The 22,172-nt window shown below is 47.9% G+C and overlaps 1 protein-coding gene across 1 annotated transcript in view; it reads left to right on the top strand.

Moving 5' to 3' along the window:
- Window positions 1-22,172, top strand: part of HBEGF (heparin binding EGF like growth factor) — a 421,851-nt gene that overhangs the window by 371,996 nt on the left and 27,683 nt on the right. The window lies entirely within an intron of this gene.

Here is a 22,172-nt window from a genome sequence, read left to right as displayed (position 1 = left end):
GACATTTTGGAACTAGAGAGTGCAGAGAAGAGCCACCAAATTAATAAAGGGGATGGACAATCTAACTTATGAGGAGAGGCTAGCTAAGTTAGATTTATTTACATTAGGAAAGAGTCATCTAAGAGGGGAAATGATAACTATATACAAATATATTCGGGGACAGTACACAAAGCTTTCAAATGAACTATTCATCCCAAGGGCAGTACAAAGGACTCGGGGGCATCCCTTTAGATTGGAGGAAAGGAGATTTCACCAGCAACAAAGGAAAGGGTTCCTTACAGTAAGGGCAGTTAAAATGTGGAATTCATTACCCATGGAGACTGTGATGGCAGATACAATAAATTTGTCCAAAAAAAGATCAAAGGACATCTTTTTAGAAAGGAAAGGTATACAGGGATATACCAAATAAGTAAACATGGGAAGAATGTTGATCCAGGGATTAATCCGATTGAAAATTCATGGAGTCAGTAAGGAATTTATTTTTCCGTTTATGAGATATCATTGGATGATATAACAATGGGGTTTTTGTTTGCCTTCCTCTGGATCAATAAGTAAGTAAAGATATAGGATAAAGTGTCACGGGAGACCAGAACTTTTCCACCAAAAACACCGGGATCACTAGCACCAGACAGGACAAAGTTATTGAATAAAATGGGGTTTATTCTGGCACGCCAGCAGACTAACAAAGATGTACAAAACACGATACAATACCAACTGGGGGCCTGGGGAGTAGACTCTAGCCTCGCTAGGTGCAGGTGCCTGCTTCAAGAAGGCTTGCCCTGTTCGCTTCTTGTCCAGGATCTCAGAGGGCTGATCACACAGCTGCCCCTCTGAGATATCTCTCCAGCTGGTCACTGTAAAATATCAAACTCCTTTACAGAATGTCACTTAGTCTCTCTGTCTCTCAGATACTCCTCTGAGGGTAGATCTCCACGCTCCTTCCCAGAGTGTCTCTCTGAAAGTAGATCTCCTTCTCTGATCAGCAGCACCCCTTATATAGCCTTCTGTGGCTATCCATTGCATGGGAAGGGGCTGCTGAACAATCAGAGCACAGAATAAGTTAGTGCCACAACAGCCAGAGGGCGTGCTAAGAACCCATCCCTGATTAAATCAGAGTCACCTCTAAACAAATGTATGCATAATCCAATTAGCACTTATAGGGGGGACTCCCAAATCACATCACAGAACAATGTTGAGTCACTAAACTGTGGGATTGCATTTACAGAGAATAACAAATACAGATTTGAAATACATTCTTACAGACATGGAAATACATTTACACATTCCTTGTTCTTCCCCAGATATTTAAAATACATTTGGCCAAAATAAGCCTTACAAAGTTGGCCAAGTTACACAGATTTAGGGGTAGCTAGCTGGGCTTCATTTCAGTTGTGTGATGCCAGTAACCCCTATCGTCACATCTCCCCCCTCAAGATGAAGGCTCTGGAGTAGTCACCCCAACAGGTGACTCCACAAGCCTGGAAGTTCTTGCGGTGCATTGGTCGCTGGGCATTTCCAGCCGGGAGAGACCATCTGCGTTGCTGTTCCCACTACCCTTAGCGAAGTTCAAGTCCTGAAGGGCACGGCTCCAGGTTAACCAGGTCTCTGTCTCCCCGGGCATCCTCTGCAACCAATTTAGGAGGTTGTGCGTCATGAGCCCCGCATAGGGCTTCCCACATACCTAGGGCTGCCAGCGCTCCTGAGCCAAAGCAGTGGCCAGGCACACTGGCAGAGCCTGTAACACTGCCCTGCACTCGGGGGACCAGGCTGCCAGCACCTCGAGCTGCCTCTTGGTTACCTCAGTCAGGAGTCTGTCTTGGATGCTACACTAGCTCTCCCCTCTCCTACAATAGCCCTGTGTCTCCTCTATCTCCTTCTCCAGGTTCCGTTCCCCCTCCACCGAGACCTGGTACACGGTCCAGTGGAGGGGCCTGTGATCCCCGGTGTTTTATCCGGGCGATTAGGTGGATGAGTCCTACCCAGCTTCTCCAGAACCAGGACCCAAACTCTTTCCACTACGTCTCACCTTGGCTCCCGCTGGGGAGCTGAGAGCTGGGGACCTATCTCCCCCTGCTTCACTGAGCCCTTCTGCCTAGCCTCTCCTAGGACATCGGGGAGAGTCTGGCTCTCCCGATTTCCCAGCGGCGAGCTGCATACAGCTACAGTGTATTGTGAATTAAGTGAACTCAGGCACAAAACAACTTAAAAGTGATAAATGCAATATTAGAAGATATAGTGAATTTAATCAAAAATATAAATTAATCATAAACGTGATATTAATAATATAATAATATGTGCTAATTAATAACCCAGCTCAAACCCTCTGGTGGGACCTGTACAGCTACAGTAACACCGCTGACCCACTCACAGCCTTGTGTACATTTTGATACATTTTGTTTTTATTGTTATATCTTGCATAGATTATTTTAAAACACATTTCTGCAAGGTACATGGCTGTGTTTCTCCCCTTTGTTTTTAAATTCTGAATTTCATTACTAGAGGAGTGACGTGGTAATTACCATGACTACCTGGGTGGTTTGTAAACATCTTACCACCTCGCATACTTTGCGACACGTCACTTCCGGGTTCTTGATTGAACCCGCGTCACTTCCGGTTTCCGGTTATGGCGGCTGAAGGCTGTTACAGGCAATCAGTGTGGTATAAGAAGGGGAACACAGCACATCTACACTCACTCTCTGACGAAGCGCCTAACACAGGCGTGAAACGCGTAAGAGGAGGAGATTTTGCACGCATACCTGTCTGCACCTGCCAGCACCATGACGTGCCAATAAAGAAAACTTTTTATCTTCATCACTGCTGTCCTGTGGAGTCCTGTTGTTCACTGTGCTCTGTACTACCGCATCCTGTGGCTACCAGAGTACCCCAGGAGTATAGGCAGCCTTTTTTGCGGGTAGCCCACTCCATTCCACTAGCGGGGCATCAGGGGGTCACTCGGACGCGAGCCTGGCTGTTGCAGTGTTACTACTGGCTGGGGGCATCCAGTGCAGTGGCAGAATTCTGCCGGTCCTGTGATCCCTGCCAGTGAGTAGGTAAGGCGGGTGACCATGTGAAGGCACCCCTGAACCCGTTACCGGTAATAGGGGAACACTTTCAGCGGGTAGCCTTGGACCTCGTGGGACCCCTCATGGTTTCCAGCTGGTCAGGGAAGCACTACATCCTCACGGTGATGGACTTTGCCACCCGGTACCCTGAGGCAGTAGTGCTTGCCACCATTGATGCTAGGGCTGTAGCGAAAGCCTTGCTAGCCATTTTTTCTAGGGAAGGTTTCCCTAGTGAGATCCTAACCAATCAGGGGTCGCAATTCATGAGTTAATTGCTCCACTGTCTCTGGGATGCATGCAGGGTGAAGCACCAGCGCACGACCCCTTACCACCCACAGGCCAACGGATTATGTGAGAGGTTCAATGGGACCCTGAAGTAGATGTTTAAGACTTTTATACAGGCAGAGGGAAAAGACTGGGAAATTCACCTGCAGCACTTGCTGTTTGCATACCGAGAAGTACCGCAAGAATCTACAGGCTTCTCTCCCTTCGAGCTGAAATATGGTCGCATCGTACGGGGACCTCTGAACCTATTCTGTGAGGGATGGGAAGGGGAGACTACCAATACTGATGCTTCAGTATGTGATAGATCTCAGAGACCGGCTAGAGATGCTCATGGGGTTGGCACAGGACAACCTTAGAGCTGCTCAAACCAAGCAGAAGACTTGGTGTGATCAGAATGTCCGTAGCAGAGAATTCATCCCAGGACAGCAAGTCTTGTTCTGAAGCCCACTAGGGACAACAAATTTATTGGCTGCCTGGTCTGGACCATATCCAGTACTCCAAAAGATGAATGAGTGCAACTATGTTGTACAGGTAGATGCTAAGGCAGGAAGGAATAAGACATATCATATAAACATGCTCAAGGAGTACATAGCACCGAGTGTGGCATCAGTGTTGGACATTTGCAGCCCACCGATGGGGGATCCGGCATGCAATGCTCTGCCTGATCTCCTGGGGGAGGCTAGACAGAGGGGTACAGTAGAGCAGATTGAGATAGGGTCTCAACTGGAGGTCAGGCAGAGAGCAGAAGCCAGGGCTATGCTAGAGAAGTATAGGGCTCTGTTCACAGATAAGCCAGGAAAGACACACATCACAGATCACCCAGTGCTTACAGGGGATCTGAGACCTCTGCATAAGCACGCTTACAGAGTGTCAGCAGAGATCAAGGGCAGTATAGAGAGGGAGGTAGAGGAGATGCTGGCCCTAGGGGTAATTGTACCGTCCCAGAGCCCTTGGCTTGTCTGGTAGTCCTGGTACCTAAGAAGGACGGAACCACCCAGTTCTGTGTGGACTACCGGTAGCTCAGTGCGGGCACGATGTCAGATGCCTACCCCATGCCCCGCATGGATGAGTTGTTAGATGAACTCACGGGGAAGATATCTGACGACAATGGATCTCAGTAAAGGTTACTGGCAGATCCCTTTGACCCAGGAGGCTAGATAGAAGTCGGCATTAATTACTCACAGTGGCCTCTATGAATTTTTAGTGATGCCATTCGGGATGAAGAATGCACCGGCTACCTTTCAACGCCTGGTCAATCGCTTGCTGGAGGGTATGCAAGGGTTTGCAAGGGCATACCTGGACGACATTGCTGTCTTTAGTAACTCGTGGGATTCACACTTAGTGCATGTAGCTGCGGTGCTACCCAGGATTAAGGAAGCGGGACTCACCTTGAAACCCACCAAGTGTTTAGTAGGGATGGCAGTGGTACTGTACCTAGGGCACAGGAGGGGTGGCGGGCATCTTTGTCACGGTGGAACAGAACTTATATATAATAACCGGGCCAGATGGAACAAGATTAGGATATAATAAACTGAATGAGTTATGAGCAGAACAGGCAATACATTAAGCAAATAACATTACATAAATATTTACACTTACTGGGGTTGGATAATGAGATATTCAGTCGAATAGCAACTCATTAGTTGTTACAGTCACGACAAGCACAGGAATAAGGGGTGCAAGCAATTATATAGATTTATGATCCCCATTCCTAACATGGCAGTTCAGTTCTTTTTGAACAATTACCTTGCCCCAATCACAGGTTGACGGGTAACGCGAGAAGCAGGGTTTACCCAGCCCCTCATTAATACACCCCTCCCCTGGTCCTACTTGGCCAGCCCATTTATAAAAAAAAATGACAAGAGGCCTGGGTGCCAATATGTCTAGTAAAATGGTTATTGGGGCAGAGACCCTTCCTGTAGGGGAGTTACATTTAACAGGTCACAATGGTTAGTATCCATCTGTGATGTCTGGCTGCACATGCAATGAGTGTGAGTCACCTCCATTGATGTACAGGTTTTCCTCACCTCTGGCTAACTTCTCCACAGGGGACCGGAGGAGTAAAGTACATCACAAAGCTTTTCAAGTATCTTCCATTGATTGTACAATTACATATCAAAGCTGCCATCTGGCAAGCTTTTGTCCTATGTCCAAATTTATAGGAGAAACAGAGATAACTTATAACTATATTTCCCGTGTAGTAATCAGATTGACGATATTTAGGCGACGTGTGTTCTTGGCATAGTAAAACATATCCAAATTTCACCTTTCTAGCATAAACACATACGGAGATATGATTCTATGGGGTTTACATTATAACAAATACATGGTTAGCCCCTATCTCCACAATGACTTGCCTTGATTGCCTCATCAACACATCAGAGGACTCATGTAACTCGCACTGCCTTTCTGAATACAAATATGGCATAAACTATTACATGGTGAAATCATACTTTCTATTAGTATGAAGGGGTTAACAATCCCTGGGCCGCCAGCTAAACATGGGATTTAACTTGTGTCCAAATATCACCTTTCCAGCATGCATACAGCCAAAGTTATAATTTTGACACTTTATCCATTGTCAGGGATACAATCCGAATCTCCCCCTCTCTCCATGTTAATACATAGCACCATTACTTTCAATGGGGCCGAAGGCTTTTGAACCTTTATGACAGGATTTATTCATATATAGTAATTACACCACAGACTGCCGGAGGTTGCAGCCATATCCTGGAACAAAACAGATGGGTGAGGGGGATGCAGATCAACATATACAGAGACACCATTAACCCCTCATATCCCGCATGATTGCAGGCACTGTCGGCTGGGTGTGACCCCTTTATTACAAGCCTGGCAGCTCCGATCATGACAATCTTAAGCCAGAACCAGCTAAGGTGGAAGCCATAGTGAAGTGGCCCATTCCCAAAACCAAGAATCAGGTTATGACTTTCTTAGGCACCACAGGCTACTACAGAACATTTGTCCCTCAGTATAGCGCCATTGCCAAACCCCTGACTGACTTGACCAAGAAGCGACAGTCCGTGCTGGTGGCCTAGTCTCCTGCCTGTGAGGTCTCCTTTCAGGCATTGAATACTGCACTGGCCAGTGCTTCCATTCTTGCTACACCAGACTATGCAAAAAAGTTCTTGATGCAGACTGATGCCTCGGATTATGGCATTGGTGCTGTACTCAGCCAAGTGGGGGATGAGGGCAGTGAACACCCAGTGGTGTGTTTGTGCCACAAGCTGCTGCCCAGAGAGGTGGCCTATGCCACCATTGAGAAAGAGTGTCTGGCCATAGTATGGGCTTTAAAGAAGTTACAGCCCTATCTGTATGGCAGACCTTTTACAGTAATCACAGACCATAATCCCTTGAGTTGGTTACAGAGGGTGTCAGGGGAAAATCCTAAACTCTTGTGTCGGAGTCTTGCCTTACAGGAATTTGACTACTATCCAGCACAAGAAGGGCAGTGAGCATGGCAATGCTGATGGCCTTTCCCGCCAGGATAGTTCTCAGGAACTCATAACTTCAAGAGCTGGCAGGAAAGTCAAACCACCGGACGAGGTGGTTAGGGCAGATCTTGCGCTTTGAGTGGGGGAGGTGTGGCAAGAGTGGGGTTGATCAGGCCATTAATAAAGGTATGATACCCGGCTGATTAACCCGAACTCGTATTGGGAGTGAAGGGGTTAAAAGTATATGCATGACCCTAATGTATGTGCCCCTGTTACAGCCTTTTTATCACCATTTTGCAGGCTGCTCCCTGCCTGCACTAATAGAAATAAATGCAGTGTGCTATAATGTTTTTAGGCACAAGATGGCGTTGTGAGCGCTGAAGCCAGCACTAATTTAATAAGCGTGTCTGGCGCTGGGAGGTCTATTTGATGTATGGGTATCCATTTCCAAGCATTCGACTCTGTAACCTCAAGTCTATTGAATAAGTGGCTTGCGGTTAGGGTTGAAGTGGTTTACTGATAAAAAGTATCCGTACCTTGTTAGCTCCCGTAACTTGAAAGGCAGAAAGTCTATTGCCGTGGGAAGTCGGTCAATTGATGTGGGAAGTAGGTGAACTTGGCTTCCCACGAGCAAGCCTTTCAATTAAGCGGGCTAACTCAGGAACGCAGACAGCTAGCACTCTAATTTTTGGTGTGCAAATCCCAATAAATAAACCATTCACACACATATAAAAATTACAGTTGTGACACCCCCAGAACATGTTTTAATAAAGTGTATGATACTGTAATTTTAAAAATGTACAAGCAGGAACAGTTTCTGTGAGCCCGTGAGAAATCCTTTGGCATGAAAATATGCCAGGAGTAAATGAGCTGAGGGTATTTTCCTTCCTACACTTCAAAGACCCCCTGTTCAGTGGGAGACTGTAAGTCAAGTGAAGTGCCGGGAATGAAAACACTCAGAGATCCAAAGTGTGAAAGTGGCCGGGATGTTGCTGAGTGCCAGATCCTGGTACTCAGCATGAGCCCTTCACACCTTGGAGCCAAACCCCAGACCAAGGGTCGCCAGGAAAAGGGTGTACCCCAGGTGTGCCAAGTCGCATGGGTGTCAAGCTCACACATGCGCTGTGCAAACAGGAAAGCCTTTTTGTCCGGTTTTGCAAACTACGGGCAAATCGGAGATTGGTGGGTTAAGTGTTCCCACAGAGGGAATTTGGGGAGGCTTGTTATAGATAGGTATGTGAATCCTATAAAACTGCCCGCCGAGCTATCCCGGTGTGATTCATGATGTAGCCAAGCTTTGCACAGGATTCTGTTCGCGTACAGCGGCAGCGGTTTCAGGACGCAAGGGGTTAATGACAACGCAACCAAGGATTTACCCCAAACTCAGGAATTCGTTAGCCCTGATGACTCCCAAACGAATTCCTAAGAACTATTACAAACTTTCTTCATTTGACTGAGATATTAGATCGGCAACTTGCGATCTAGCCAATCGAACTTGAAATCAGAGACTGCATTTCTTGCGCTTTCTTGCAAAGGACAATTTATTTTGTTTCCCCATTCCAGTATGTGTTGTATTAAGTGTATTCTGAAGCTGTCGTGTGTTTGTCTATCAAGAAAATAAATGACAATTTATTTTGCTTCCCTGTCGTGTTCAATCGAGAATCCCAAAAATATAAAACGTGTTGATAAGTTCTGGTCCACCGTGACACCCTGTATGCAAAAATCTTCCATGGACTGCTTGGTCCTCCAGCCTGATGGCTGCCCTCTGCTGCATCTCTGCACCCTTCTGGAGGGACCGCTGACTGGGTCCTCTGCTTTTCCGGCTGCACAGCTACTGTCAGTTCCTTTGCTGGGGCTAGCCTGTCGTAGGCTGTCAGCCCTGTAGCTGGGGAATGTTGCCCCGGAGTGAGGTTACTTGAGCGGGATACTTTGGGGCAATCCATTCGCGGATAGTATGTCCAGTCTCCCAGGGAGCACTGGCCCTCGTGGGCATCCTCTGCCACTTTGGCGGCCACAAGGCAAGGCACCCGTGTGGTGCCATCCTCAGCCCGCACAGTCGATCTCACTGATGCAGGTTCACCGGCAATGTCTCGGTTGACCTCAGCCTCTCTGGCTAATGGCTGACTCCACCACGGCTTGGTGGCTTTTGGAGAGTCAGCTACTGGAAGTGCTTGGCTCACCGGCACTGTGGTTTAGGACACACTTCTCTGGCTGTGTCTTCCGGGACACACATCCCTCTGCCATCTTGGCGGCCGTGAGACAAGGCAGAGGCTTGGGCCATACTTGGCCAGCAAGGAAGCCTTCACGCACTCGTAATCGTTGGCAAACTCTCTATCGATCCTTCGGTAGACCACCTGCCCCCTCTTGCTCAGTCAGGGTATGAGGTATCTCAGCCACTCTGACTCAGGCACCTGGAGCCACGAGCATTGGCCCTCAAATGCCCACAGGAAATATTCAATTGCATCGGTGCCGTCCACGAACTTTGTAAAACGGCTGTACGACACCTTGGGCTGGTGGGCTTGCGGACTGTCATTGCCATGGGTGGGGGCACTCGGAGCGGCGTGTTGGGGCACCAGCAGAGGATAATCTGCAATCAGTCAGCAGATGTGGTGTCAGGCTCCAGAAGGGCAATCATAGCCTTTGCACTGTCCGATGGGTTTGGGACCACTGCCAGGGCGACCATGGGAGGGGTTGGATCTGCTACTCTGTGGATAACATGGGACGCAGTCCCCTCAGCAGGATATACATGTACGTCCGCTGCATTGATCCCGGCAGCGTTGTCCTTGTACCGCTCCAGGTCCTCTGCAAGTGCTGCCTTGGTGCGGCCGTCAGTTGGCAACCTGTACTGGTCGCATTGGGAAACCAGCATGGCTCTGGTCCATTTCTGAAAACGCCCTTTTTCTCCAGACATTTTCCAAATTTAGCTGAACTAATATAAAGGTGATTGCATAATAAAATATCAGGTTTGTACAACGTTTGTCTGGAACAACTTGTCCTGCGGTCTTGAAAATTCTAGACCGTCTTTGAGCTGTGATATCCCACAAGAAATCCCAACACAAAGCCTAGCTATCCCACCAGAAAAAGCCACGGGAGACTAGTATGTGTATATATTGTGACAGAGTCACTGACTCAGTAGGCTGGAATAGTGAATAGAGAGACGCTGCAGCCAGTTCACAGAGTGTTAATCTCCTCAGACAGAAAGAAGCACACCTGCAGCCTAATTAGTCAGGAGGCCTGAGAGACTGCAGGTTTAAAAGCAGGAAGTGACTCACACACAGAGAGCTTGTTTTTCCACGTGAAGGTGGAGAGAACTCTCCCGGCTTGGAAGCCGTAGCAGCTGCTGCTGCTCTGGTGCCCCAGTCCTGCGAGGAGCTAGGCTGCTGGGACCAGCTGGGACCCCAACCCAGGATAAAGATCAAGATCGCTGCGAGGCTGGACATAGCCTGCTCCCCGGAACTGTGTTCCTGTTTGCTGCTGGAGCTGCTATACAGATAAGACTTTATTCTTATACGTATCGGTTATCCTTTGTATAGCATGTTTTGGGCATGACCAGATTAGCTGGCTGTCCTGTTAGTAAGGGCTCAAGAAGTGAGTTAGTGTCCCTAACGGGACTAGGCTTTAATTTTCAAGAAAGTAGTTTCTTAAAGGGACAGTGCACCCGTACTTATTTTGGTTGTGGCTAATAAACCACTAGTGTTTAAAGATTCCCATCGTGTCTAGCGTCTTACTGACCCCGCCGCGAGGCTGTCCTGCCACAATATGTATAATATATTATATATATATAATTATACATATATATTATACATATATTATACATATTGTGGCAGGACAGCCTCGCGGCGGGGTCAGTAAGACGCTGTAAGATATATATATATATATATATTAGAAAGAATGATGATACAAATGAAAGATTTTTATTTGAATAATTACATGAGCAGATTTTTTCATGACAGCAAATAAGTTGATTACTAAAAAAACTGATTTCAAAATGTTAAACATTTTGTTTTCTTGATTTTTGGAAAGCACATGTATCAAGGATATCATCAAATGATACATGAAGAAGCTTACGGCTTTCTATGCACAAAATACTAACTGCAGAAAGCTTTCCTTGCCACATGGTCGTTCATAGCTCATATTTTTTTTTCCATAATCCTTTTTAGCCTCGAAAAAGACCTTTCTCCTGAGAAATTGGTTATCGTCAAACTTAAAAAATAGACACAATATTAATTCGAAATAAAATAAATGGGGGAAAATATAATATATTTGACAGATTATTTGATCCCAAATTTATGTGTAGCCCTGTTTCCCCTCGAACACAGGAAGCTACCCGTGCTGCTCTATTACCTGTTGGCTCACAGGAGCCTAAGCCTCTGTCACGGAGGTCCTCTTTGACAAAGTGCCTCTGGCACGAAACGCGTCAGAGGAGCGTGCTGCTTGATGTATATCTTTAGGCATTATGCCTGAATAAATTAGATTGCATTTTAACCCGCCTCCAGTCCGGATTTTTTCTTGCAGTGCTTACTCCTATTTTTATCATATTCTCTACACATCGTGGGATTGATGCACGCCCTTAGGAACGGTTTCTACCAAGACAAACAAACATCTCATCAAGACCAGTGAGTACGTTCCCTTTATTCATTATTGCTGGGAAGTGTTCAGTGTGTGACAGGACATTGTGTAGTTGCCGGAGGATTACATAGGAGGAGGGTAAGGGACTGCGGCTCATCAAGGGGGTGCTTCATATAGCATTTATCTCTTTCCCCTGTTCCCCCCTCCTCCATCCCCTATTTACTCTGGCACCTGTTTGGATACATCACTTACATAGAGCCACGGTACAGCTGCTTATGGAATACTATATTATCCGTTCTATCTTTCGTTGATTACTCATCATACACATTTGATCACATTATATGGAGGAGTGTTGCAGCACCCCAGGGGATCTCATCCCCATCTGCCTACTCTGCCACGGAGAGCCTGGGGTATATCACTTACTATATGGAGCAGCGCCTCCACCTGTGAGGGATCCCAGCAGAGCGGAAGCAGCCCCTCACAGGACACAATCAATTGAACACACCCAGTACAAATAAAAGAGCCTTTACTGGAAAGAGATATTCTTCTCACTCTAATGTATTTCTATAGACATAACATACCCTAGCTCACTAAGAGTACAACTATCCAATGCACCTTGCAGGGTGCAACACTCCAACGTGCCATAGAAGTCCCTCAGTCACTTAACCATTAGTGTCCCCAAGGAACCCACCCTTATAAGCTTGATCAGCGCCTGTGTTGTACCGGTATGTTGGTGCACTTTAGAGACAGTATCTGCCGGGCGCTCCAGCATCCAGTCCGCAGCTCTTCAAAAAGAATCCGCCGATCCACGATCTCCTCCGCGACGTCCTCCGGTAATGTCTCACTCTCTTTGGTGAGGCCTGGTCCCAGACCTTCCCTCAGGAAGTGCAGCATCTGCTGTGTCCCTAAACTATCACTGCAGTGCTAAAGGGGTAGGTACCCTATTCTAGGGCCTGTCCCTGGAGCAGCCACAACTTCAGTGAGTGACTCAGGGCCTAGCTGGGCCCAAGGGGGTATGCTGGCCTAGTGCAGAGGCTACTTGCCTCTCTGCACAGGGATCTCTGTCCCCTATCCCTGCCTGGCACACACTGACTAATGTGGTCCCTAGTCAGTGACTGTATCCTGTCTTGCCAGAGAATCCTTGCTCCCTATTCACTCGCTGGCGTCAGGTGGTCGCCCCTAAGGTTCATGGGACTTGTAGTCTCTGCCAATAGCCTTTCCTCTCCTGCACATGCGCAAGGTCTCTGAGTGCTCCGTCGCATACCACACTCAGTGCGCATGTGTAACCTCAACGATGGCGGCGCCTTCAGCCTTACACCTCCGGGAGCCCCCGGGGACGCGCTCACCATCCCGACTACCAGCGGTGGCTCTCCTGCCTCCCCTCCGCCGGCACCCATGCTCCCGTAGCTAGCGCGCACTAGCGCACCCACAGAGCAGACGTCCTCCCCTGTCTCCCGCAGCAGGTAAGGGACCCAGGGGGCATGGCTCCATCCTCCCCCAGGTGAAAACCACAATGTTCCCGCTTGGGAACGCATAAACACAATAATATAATGAAAAATGGAATACATAACTACGGTACAAATATCACTCCACTTAAACAATGTTATACAATTCTGTAAACATGTTAATCATGGAGGCCAGCTTAGCTTTAGCTGGCTGCTGAGACTCATAGTGGGGTGCCCCTAATTGATCGTACACCACTCTATTAGGTGGATGCCTCACTTTTTGACTCCGACGAGGTAGGGAATTGGTTAACGCCGACCCACAGGCATGCGGGCGCGCCTAGGATGTAGAGTAGTCGTTCAAGCCAGGTCAGGGTTATAGATTTGAGAATAGTATAAGTACTTGCCAGGTCTGGAGTGGAGAGTTGCGGATCATCGCAGTGCGTTGCCAAGTTTGGGATTGGAGAGTAGCGGATCGTCGGGATATGTAGCCAGGTTCAGGATAGGAGAGTATCGGATCGTTGGAGTACTTAGTCAAGGTCAGGACTGGAGACAGGAGAATGGTCGTTCGTAGCCGGATAAGGAGAGGAAAGGTGCAGAATCCAAGAGACAAGCCAGGTCAGGCAACAAGAGGTTAATCAGCAAGGCAAGGTTACAGGAACTGGAATGCAGCATGGCACGGCGTCACACTAGACTATGCTCAGCAAAGAATGAAGGCTCATCAAGGTATATAGAGGCTGGGCCTCCAATAGCCAGCCAGGGCGGAACCAGGAAGTAAGCACAGATAGGCTGCTGGTGCAGACAGGTGTGCTCTATGATGCAGGGATGGGGGTGGAACCAATCGGGCACGAAGGTCAGGGGGTGAGCCTGGGGCGCGCGTCACTCCCACGCCGGTTCTGGATGTCCTTAGAGCCAGAGGGGGCGGGATCAATTGCGCACCGACCCGCGCGTGTCATGGAGGTAAGGGGGCGGAGCCCGAGGCGCGTCAGCGAGGAGGCTGGACGAACGCACCTGTCGTGCATCAGAGCGGGGGGCGACGACAGAATCCATGAACGGTGAATCAAACCACGCAAGGTCCGCGCGCGCGTAGTGGGGCCACGAGACCGCGCATCCCGAGTGTCTGTCACGGAAGGTGTATTGATGTGACCGCCAGGATGGTGAATCCTGACACCGGTGCTCCCTCGGGAGGTGCCCACCAATCGCTAGTGGATTCGGCAGAGGTTCCTTCCATTGGATCTTTATCTTGGGTACAGTACTTATAAGAATAGGAGTGTCTGTAGGTTCTGCAGGCTCAGAGTTATTAATTACAGTCTCTGGTTCTGAGTCATCCTCACCCACTTGGGTATGGGCAGCAAATGATTACGATGCCAAACCTTTACCCTGCCATCTTTATCCCGTATGCGGTACACAGGGAGGCCCGGCATCTGAGACTCTACTTCAAAGTACCCTTCTCTCCATCGATCCGCCAGCTTGTGCTTGCCGGGGATCCCTAAGTTACACAGTAGGACAGCATCTCCAGGCCGAAGGTCTCGATAGCGTACCTTATGGTCGTATCTTCTTTTGTTATTAGCATTCACTTGGGCTGTAGTCTTTTCGGCAAGTTGGTATGCATGATGTAAACTGTCTTGAAGTCGCTTCACATAGCGATAGTGAGTCATATTGGGTACCCCATCGATAGATACCCTTAGACGAATGTCCACAGGCAGATGAGCCTCTCGCCCAAACATCAGGAAGTACGGCGTGTACCCAGTAGATTTGTGCTGAGTGCAATTGTGTGCGTGTACTAGCGCCCCGACATGTTTGCTCTATTCTCCCTTCTTAGAGTCTTTCAAAGTACCCAACATATCCAACAATGTCCGATTGACTCGTTCGGGCAGTGCATCTCCCTCAGGTTGGTAGGGAGTGGTTCTAGACTTTTGAATGTTTAGTAACTTGAGCAACTCTTTTATCAACGGTTTTGAATTCCGTAGTGCATGAAATACTTCTCCCATAGCACCTTGGCCACAGTGATAGCTATCTGGTCTTTCGTTGGAAATGCTTGTGCGTAGCGGGTGTAGTGATCTGTCACTACCAGCACATTGCCAATGCCCTTTGAATCTGGTTCTATGCACAAAAAGTTAATGGGGCCAGAGGTGACCCATTGGGGCAGCACGGGTAGGCACTGTCTTTCTCTGAATACACCGTAGACATTTCCTGCAATGCTGCTCTACGGACTCCCGCATTTTAGGCCAGAAGAATCTATCTCTTACTAATCCAAAGGTTTTATCCAGCCCCAGGTGTCTGTGATCATCGTGCAGGGATCGTAAGACAAGGCGTTGCAGATGCCGGGGCAGAAACAATTGTCGTTGGTCAGGGTGATTGTGATATGGGACGACCAGATAGAGGAGGCCGTGATCCATTTTGAATTTGTCCCATTCTCTCATGAGGAGGGCAACAGTATCAGTGGGAGCCCATTTCGCCATAGAGGGGTCATTTTTGTGGAGGTCCTCTCGGACAGCGTTAGCCACTGGATCACAAATTGTGCTAGTACCAATTCTCTCCAAGTGAAGATGACATTTTGAGTGAGGCCCATGCCATCGTGGTGGCAATAGGCATCAGGAAGCGCCTGGCACCCTAAAGAATCCAATACTCGCAACTCGGAGAATGCCACTCAATAGTTTACAATGGCCGCGGTGGAACACATAGCTTTTATCCCTGGTCCAGGGATTTCTTCCCAGTGGTCATCATCAGATGTCTCGACCAGTCTCGGTTTTCTGGATAGGCCCTCTGCTCCTGTGTTTAGAGGTCCGGGCTTGTACTTCAGAGTGAACTGATAATTGGATAGGGCGGCCAGCCACCTATGACCTGTGGCATCCAATTTGGCTGTTTGAATATGTCAGCGGATTGTTGTCAGTTCTGACTTCAAAAGAGACCCCATATAAATAGTCGTGTAGCTTTTCTACGACAGCTCATTTGAGGACAAGAAACTCCAACTTATGCACCAGATAGTTCTTTTCACTAGAAGTCAAGCTTCGACTCGCATACTTTATGCCACTGGCCACAGTCCAGTCGGATATTTCTGGTGTAGTACGGCTCCCAATCCTTTGAAGCTGGCATCCACATGCAGGACGTAAAACTTCTCTGGATCAGCATAGGCCAGAACGGGGCCTCTGTCAGACTCTTCTTCAGCCCTTTGAAGGCCTCTTCACAGGCCAATGTCCACAGATCCCTGAAGAGTGTTCGTGGGGTAGTATTTTTCTGTTTGGTTCCTCCGGATAAACCTTCAGTAAGTTATTCAGTACTTTGGCCTTACTGGAGTACCCTTCTACTAACCGGCGGTAATATCCAAAGAACCGTAGAAAGGACCTCAGCTGCATCACATTGTCGAGTCTCGGCCAATTCACCACAGCTTCCACCTTGGCAGGATCGGTACCCACCCTGTCCGCGGACACTATATGGCCCACGTAGGTGATGGATGTTCTGCAGAAATAGCACTTACCCAAGGATAGCTTCAGGCCTTCTTTGCCTAATCAGTCTAACACTTTCATTAGCTGAGCCTCATGTTCTTCAAGTGTCTTCCCAAATACGATTATGTCATCCAGGTAGACCAAGCACTCACGAGGAATCATGTCTCCAATCGTCTTCTTCATCAGCCTTTGGAATGTCACCGGAGCACCACAAATACCTTGGGGCATTCCGGTGAACTGGTAGAACCCCACTGGACAGAAACACAGTCTTCTCTTGATCTTCAGAGCTCATGGGGACCTGGTAATACCCAGACCTAGGGTCCAGTATGCTGAACCACTGACTTCCGGACAGTGCGTTGAGGATCTCCTCTATTCGTGGCAGCGTATACTGGTCAGGTATATTGCATCTGTTCAGTGTTCGATAATCCACGCACAGGCAGATGGACCCATTCTTCTTTCGTACCACTATAATCGGAGAGGCGTATGGGCTTCGAGATTCGGTCACTATACTGGCCATCTCCATCTCATTCAGGACATTCCTCACGTCCTCCACATCTCGGGGAGCTATAAGTGTGGACCTTTCCCGAAAGAGGGTATCATCATTCAGAAGAATCGTGTGCTGAGCGTTTCTACTGGATCCCACGTCCATCTCGCTAGTGGAGAACACTTCTCGCCGTTCTTCCAGCTGAACACATAGCGGCGCCTTCCACTCTTTCGACAGTGGAGACTCCCTGAAGTCGAACTGTAGCTTTTCAGGTTCTTCCCCACACGAGCCGCATTCACTGTCGCTATGCTGTCCACAGGACTAACAGGATATATCCTGCCCATCCTTTGTCCTACTTCAAACTGCACCGGATATAAGGAGGTATTTTGAATAGACACCATAATTCTCTCGGGGATTTCTGTCATCCACTCGCGTATTTCTGGTACCATCCTATATCTAACAAAGATGTATAAAAAGGGGGGAGGGGGAGTGGTGATTGGACAGGGCGCTTCCCAAGTGATAATAATGATAAATAGTGTTATAAGTGAAACACACAAAAAACCACAAATACACCCTACACCAAACTGTGAATAGGTAATATAAAATGTGTATAACGCAGCTCAACTTCCTCTGGTGGGACAGTTCCAAATCCCAGGTACAGGTAATTTCTTTGCTTGGAGATGAGGAGGAGCCCAAATCGTGATATATGTAAAAGAAATGAAACATATATAGTGCAGACTGTAATCACTGCTAGTGTTCTTAATAATCTTTAGGAATAGAACTCACAAGAATCGCCGTATAATATCGCATGTCAGAGATCCTTCTCTCTCTGACTGGAGCCCTTTAGTAGATAAGACCAGGATAACCCTCAATAGGTAGGTAGGATATGGAATAAAAATAAAAGAGACCACAATAGTGCATACTATTCGAACTGGATATAATGCAAAATTATCACAAGTATAATGAACTCACATTTTCCCAAATAAAATCGGGTGGGGGAGAGAACCGCAGATGTATCTGGAGGACAGGTGCAAGCAGCTTCACAGCGTCTCACTCGCTCCTTGCTGTGTACTTCCGCGTGAGTCACTGCCGTCGCGTCACTTCCTGCTACCACATCACAGCTAAGGGCTGAAGTTTCAACTGTGTCTGGTATCAACTCCTTTATCAACTAAAGGGCTCCAGTCAGAGAGAGAAGGATCTCTGACATGCGATATTATATGGCAATTCTTGTGAGTTCTATTCCTAAAGATTATTAAGAACACTAGCAGTGATTACAGTCTGCACTATATATGTTTCATTTCTTTTACATATATCACGATTTGCGCTCCTCCTCATCTCCAAGCAAAGAAACCATCCTATATCCCCAATTTAGTTCCTCAGCGGAGGGGGTCTCTAGCGAGAAATATCTATCAGCTTCATCGCACCAGTAATACTTGACCATCGCCATCATGTGGCTCACTCTCCCCTGGTGGAATCTCTACCAACCCTCTTTCTTGGTTGAAGATTTCACCATACTCTTCTTGTGATGCTACCATTCATCCTTTAGGCCAGGAGATATATTCAGGGACGACAAAGGTAGCTTATCTGCCTCGTGAAGGTAAGAACGAATCACAGATCTCACTATGTCCACGTTCGTGCCCAATATGATGGGTGCGCTGGGATGTTCCTGCGACTCGGGGCAGACCAGAGCTTCCACCGCCATGGGATGTGACCGGTTAATGTTCTGGTGCATGATGTCCACCTGGACCGCCACTATCCCATCGATGGGGTAATCGTCTTTGCTCAGACCCCACAACTTCATCTTTTCCGCCGACTGCAATGGAAGATGACTGAGGTGTTGGTCGTAGAATGGCCAGTAGATGATGGTCACCTGAGACTCAGTGTCCAGTAGAGCTGAAGAATAGACTCCTTCCACAACAACTCTTATTATAGCGGTGGGTCCTACCCGGCTGTAGGCATCTTGTTGCGGCTTATCTTCCGTGAGGACCTCCGAGTCTCTGCCCGCTTCCTCGAAAGTAGTAAGGGTTTGTGGTACTTGGAGTGTGAGGGACTTGGCACTTGTGGGGGATTTGTGATGCTTCGAGCAATCACTAGCGATATGGCCCTCTTGACCACAGTGGTAGCAACGCCATTTGCCATATTGTCTTGGGCTACCGGGTGACCAAGGCGCTGTCCTAGGACTCCTCGCAGAAGAAGCTTCTCTTTCCTTAGTGGCCCCCTTGGCCTTTGGACTGGTTACCTTCTTCGTCTCTTCCTTGCGAGAGTCTTTGGTCTTCTTGGGAGTATGTAACTTAGTGTAGGCCTCATGACCCTTCATTTCATCCAGTAGATCTTCAAATGTAGGGGGTTCCCCTTTCAGCAGCGAGCGTCTAATCATGACTACGATATGATGGGTAGGTATTGCTCCCTTCAGGAATTGGGTGTGCCGATACTCATTCACTTCTGAGGCCTTGATGACTTGACGAGAACGTAGATCCCACAAGATCAATTGGATCCGCTGTATAAAATCTGATACGTCTCCTCCCTCTTTTTGGCAAAGTTGGTAGTATTTGGACCACTCACGTCGTCTTCTACACCATATGTTCGGGTGAGAGACTCCATCATTTGTTGGGCCGTAACCTCCGCATGTTGATCCTTGTACATTTTTATCGTGGTAGAAGCGGGAGGCCTTAGACATTCCATTATTTTCTGTCTCTTTACAGAATCGGGACAAGTCCATTCTCCTAGAACCAGTGTAGTATATTCTTTCCAGACTTCGAACGCATCTTCGCCGGTAGGAGTAGGCTTGACCCCTGAAAAGATTTTTAATTTGCGATATGGCTGTGGGGGTGGAGATTTAGGCTTGGACCCACCTATTTGCTGTATGGTCTTGGCTCCCATCGTAGTGGGGCTGGGGCTCCTTACACTTGAGCGACAGTTAGCACAGGATAAGACACTGACATCATCTCCGTAACTACTTTCTGGCGGGGAGGAGGACAGGCGCATATTAATCTCTTGCAAGTCAGTACTGGGACTACAGGGTTCTGACTTGATCGGCATTTCAGGATAGGTAACGGGACACCCTGAGCTGAGGGCCCTGTGGAGCCATAAGTTGGATGGGCCTCTTTCTGCTGACAACTCACATCTCCCAGTGGCTAGTACTGCACAACATACTCTGTCAGCTTCTGTGCGGCGAACCAGGATTCTGGCATCCTCTAGGCCTGGATATTGCATTAGTATTACGCATATCTCATAGGATGAGGTGTTGGCGGGAACTTGTCCTACAGCAAGATATTGTAAGGGCGGGACTTGACTCTTTACCGCCCATTCGTACACCTCTTGGCGGGAAGGTAACGTCAGATCTAGTGACATAATTTACTGAGTTCGGGCACCCCAGATCTGAAATCTCAGCAGCGCCTCCAAATGTAGCCCTGTTTCCCCTCGAACACAGGAAGCTACCTGTGCTGGTCTATTACCTGTTGGTTCACAGGAGCCTAAGCCACGGAGAGCCTGGGGTATATCACTTACTATATGGAGCAGTGCTTCCACCTGTGATGGATCCCAGCAGAGCGGAATCAGCCCCTCACAGGATACAATCAATTGAACACACAGTACAAATAGAAGAGAGTCTTTACTGGAAGGAGATATTCTCATCACTCTAATGTATTTCTATAGACATAACATACCCTAGCTCACTAAGAGTACAACTATCCAATGCACCTCGCAGGGCGCAACCCTCCAACGTACCATAGAAGTCTCTCAGTCACTTAACCCTTAGTGTCCCCAAGGAACCCACCCTTATAGGCGTGATCAGCGTCTGTGTTGTACCGGTATGTTGGTGCACTTTAGAGACAGTACCTGCCGAGCGCTCCAGTACCCGGTCCACAGCTCTTCAAAAAGGATCCGCCGATCCATGATCTCCTCCGTGACGTCCTTTAAGCGTGATCCCACTCGGTAATGTCTCTCTCTCTCTGGTGAGGCCTGGTCCCAGACCTCTCCTCAGGAAGTGCAGCATCCGCTGTGTCCCTAAACTATCACTGCAGTGCTAAGGGGGTAGGTTTCCTATTCTAGGGCCTGTCCCTGGAGCAGCCACAACTTCAGTGAGTGACTCAGGGCCTAGCTGGGCCCAAGGGGGTATGCTGGCCTAGTGCAGAGGCTACTTGCCTCTCTGCACAGGGATCTCTGTCCCCTATCCCTGCCTGGCACACACTGACTAATGTGGTCCCTAGTCAGTGACTGTATCCTGTCTTGGCAGAGAATCCTTGCTCCCTATTCACTCGCTGGCGTCAGGTGGTCGCCCCTAAGGTTCATGGGACTTGTGGTCTGTGCAATAGCCTTTCCTCTCTTGCGCATGCGCAAGGTCTCTGAGGGCTCCGTCGCACACCACACACTGCACATGCACAACCTCAAAGATGGCGGCACCTTCAGCCCTTCACCGCCGGGAGCCGCCGGCGACGCGCTCGCCATCCCGACTACCAGCAGAGGCTCTCCTGCCTCCCCTCCGCTGGCACCCACCGAGCAGATGTCCCCCCTGTCTCCCACAGCAGGTAAGGGACCCAGGGGGCCTGGCTACATATGTTTACAAATAAATAACATATCATTTGTGTTATTCCCCAAGCGTGGTCTAATACCGCTGTTTTAAAGCACAAAATCATGAGTAAAAGAGAGACAATAACTTCATTTGCAATTTTTTACATTTATAATAAACCTACCTACCTCAACAAGACAACAACGGAAAAAAAACACTATCCTCACGCTGTCCCTCATGCTATCCCCCTCACTCTATCACCTCACAAAGGTTAACAGCAAACTGAGCAGAAAACATGATTTGAAGACAAACTACATTTTTCTTCTAAGAAAGCATTTAAATAGCCAGGACGGGGCAGGGCAGGGTAATCTTAAACTGTTTCGAGTACTTCTTACAATTGGAAGGTGGTATGAGAGTCCATTCCTAGAACTTAAAGAAAACAGGGACTGTAGATATAAAGTTGAAGGAAAGAACTAACTAAATCAATATATTCTGCAAAAAAATTGAGTCACTGTTGTCTGTCTTTTCTTTACATGACATAGGTTGATTTTAATGTCCATATCATTCCTCCTCGTAATTGGAGCTTTATCTGACTAGTCTCACAAGCAAGTCTTTATTGGATAAACCATTTGCTATTCATGTGGACTTGATGTTACATTTGATATATTACATTAGCATATTATGGCTTCTAATGCACTTTTCTGAGCACAGATACAGAGCTTGTCTCTAATATTGCTATATAATTTCTAAAGAAAATTGAATCATTAGTATACATTTTCTAAGATCCGAGAGGCTAAATTTGGGACAATATAAATGTTAAAAATAGCATATAGTTGGTTAAGTGAATGGCACTTGCTAGTGAATCTTGTTAGATTGATTGAAAAGTACTTTTTGCTATGATACCCCAATTGAGTAAATATGGACT

Source organism: Ascaphus truei, chromosome 5 (genome assembly GCF_040206685.1).
Source record: "Ascaphus truei isolate aAscTru1 chromosome 5, aAscTru1.hap1, whole genome shotgun sequence".
Taxonomy (NCBI): domain Eukaryota; kingdom Metazoa; phylum Chordata; class Amphibia; order Anura; family Ascaphidae; genus Ascaphus; species Ascaphus truei.
The sequence above is the reverse complement of the archived record's forward strand: the minus strand, read 5'-3'. Positions and strand labels throughout refer to the sequence as shown.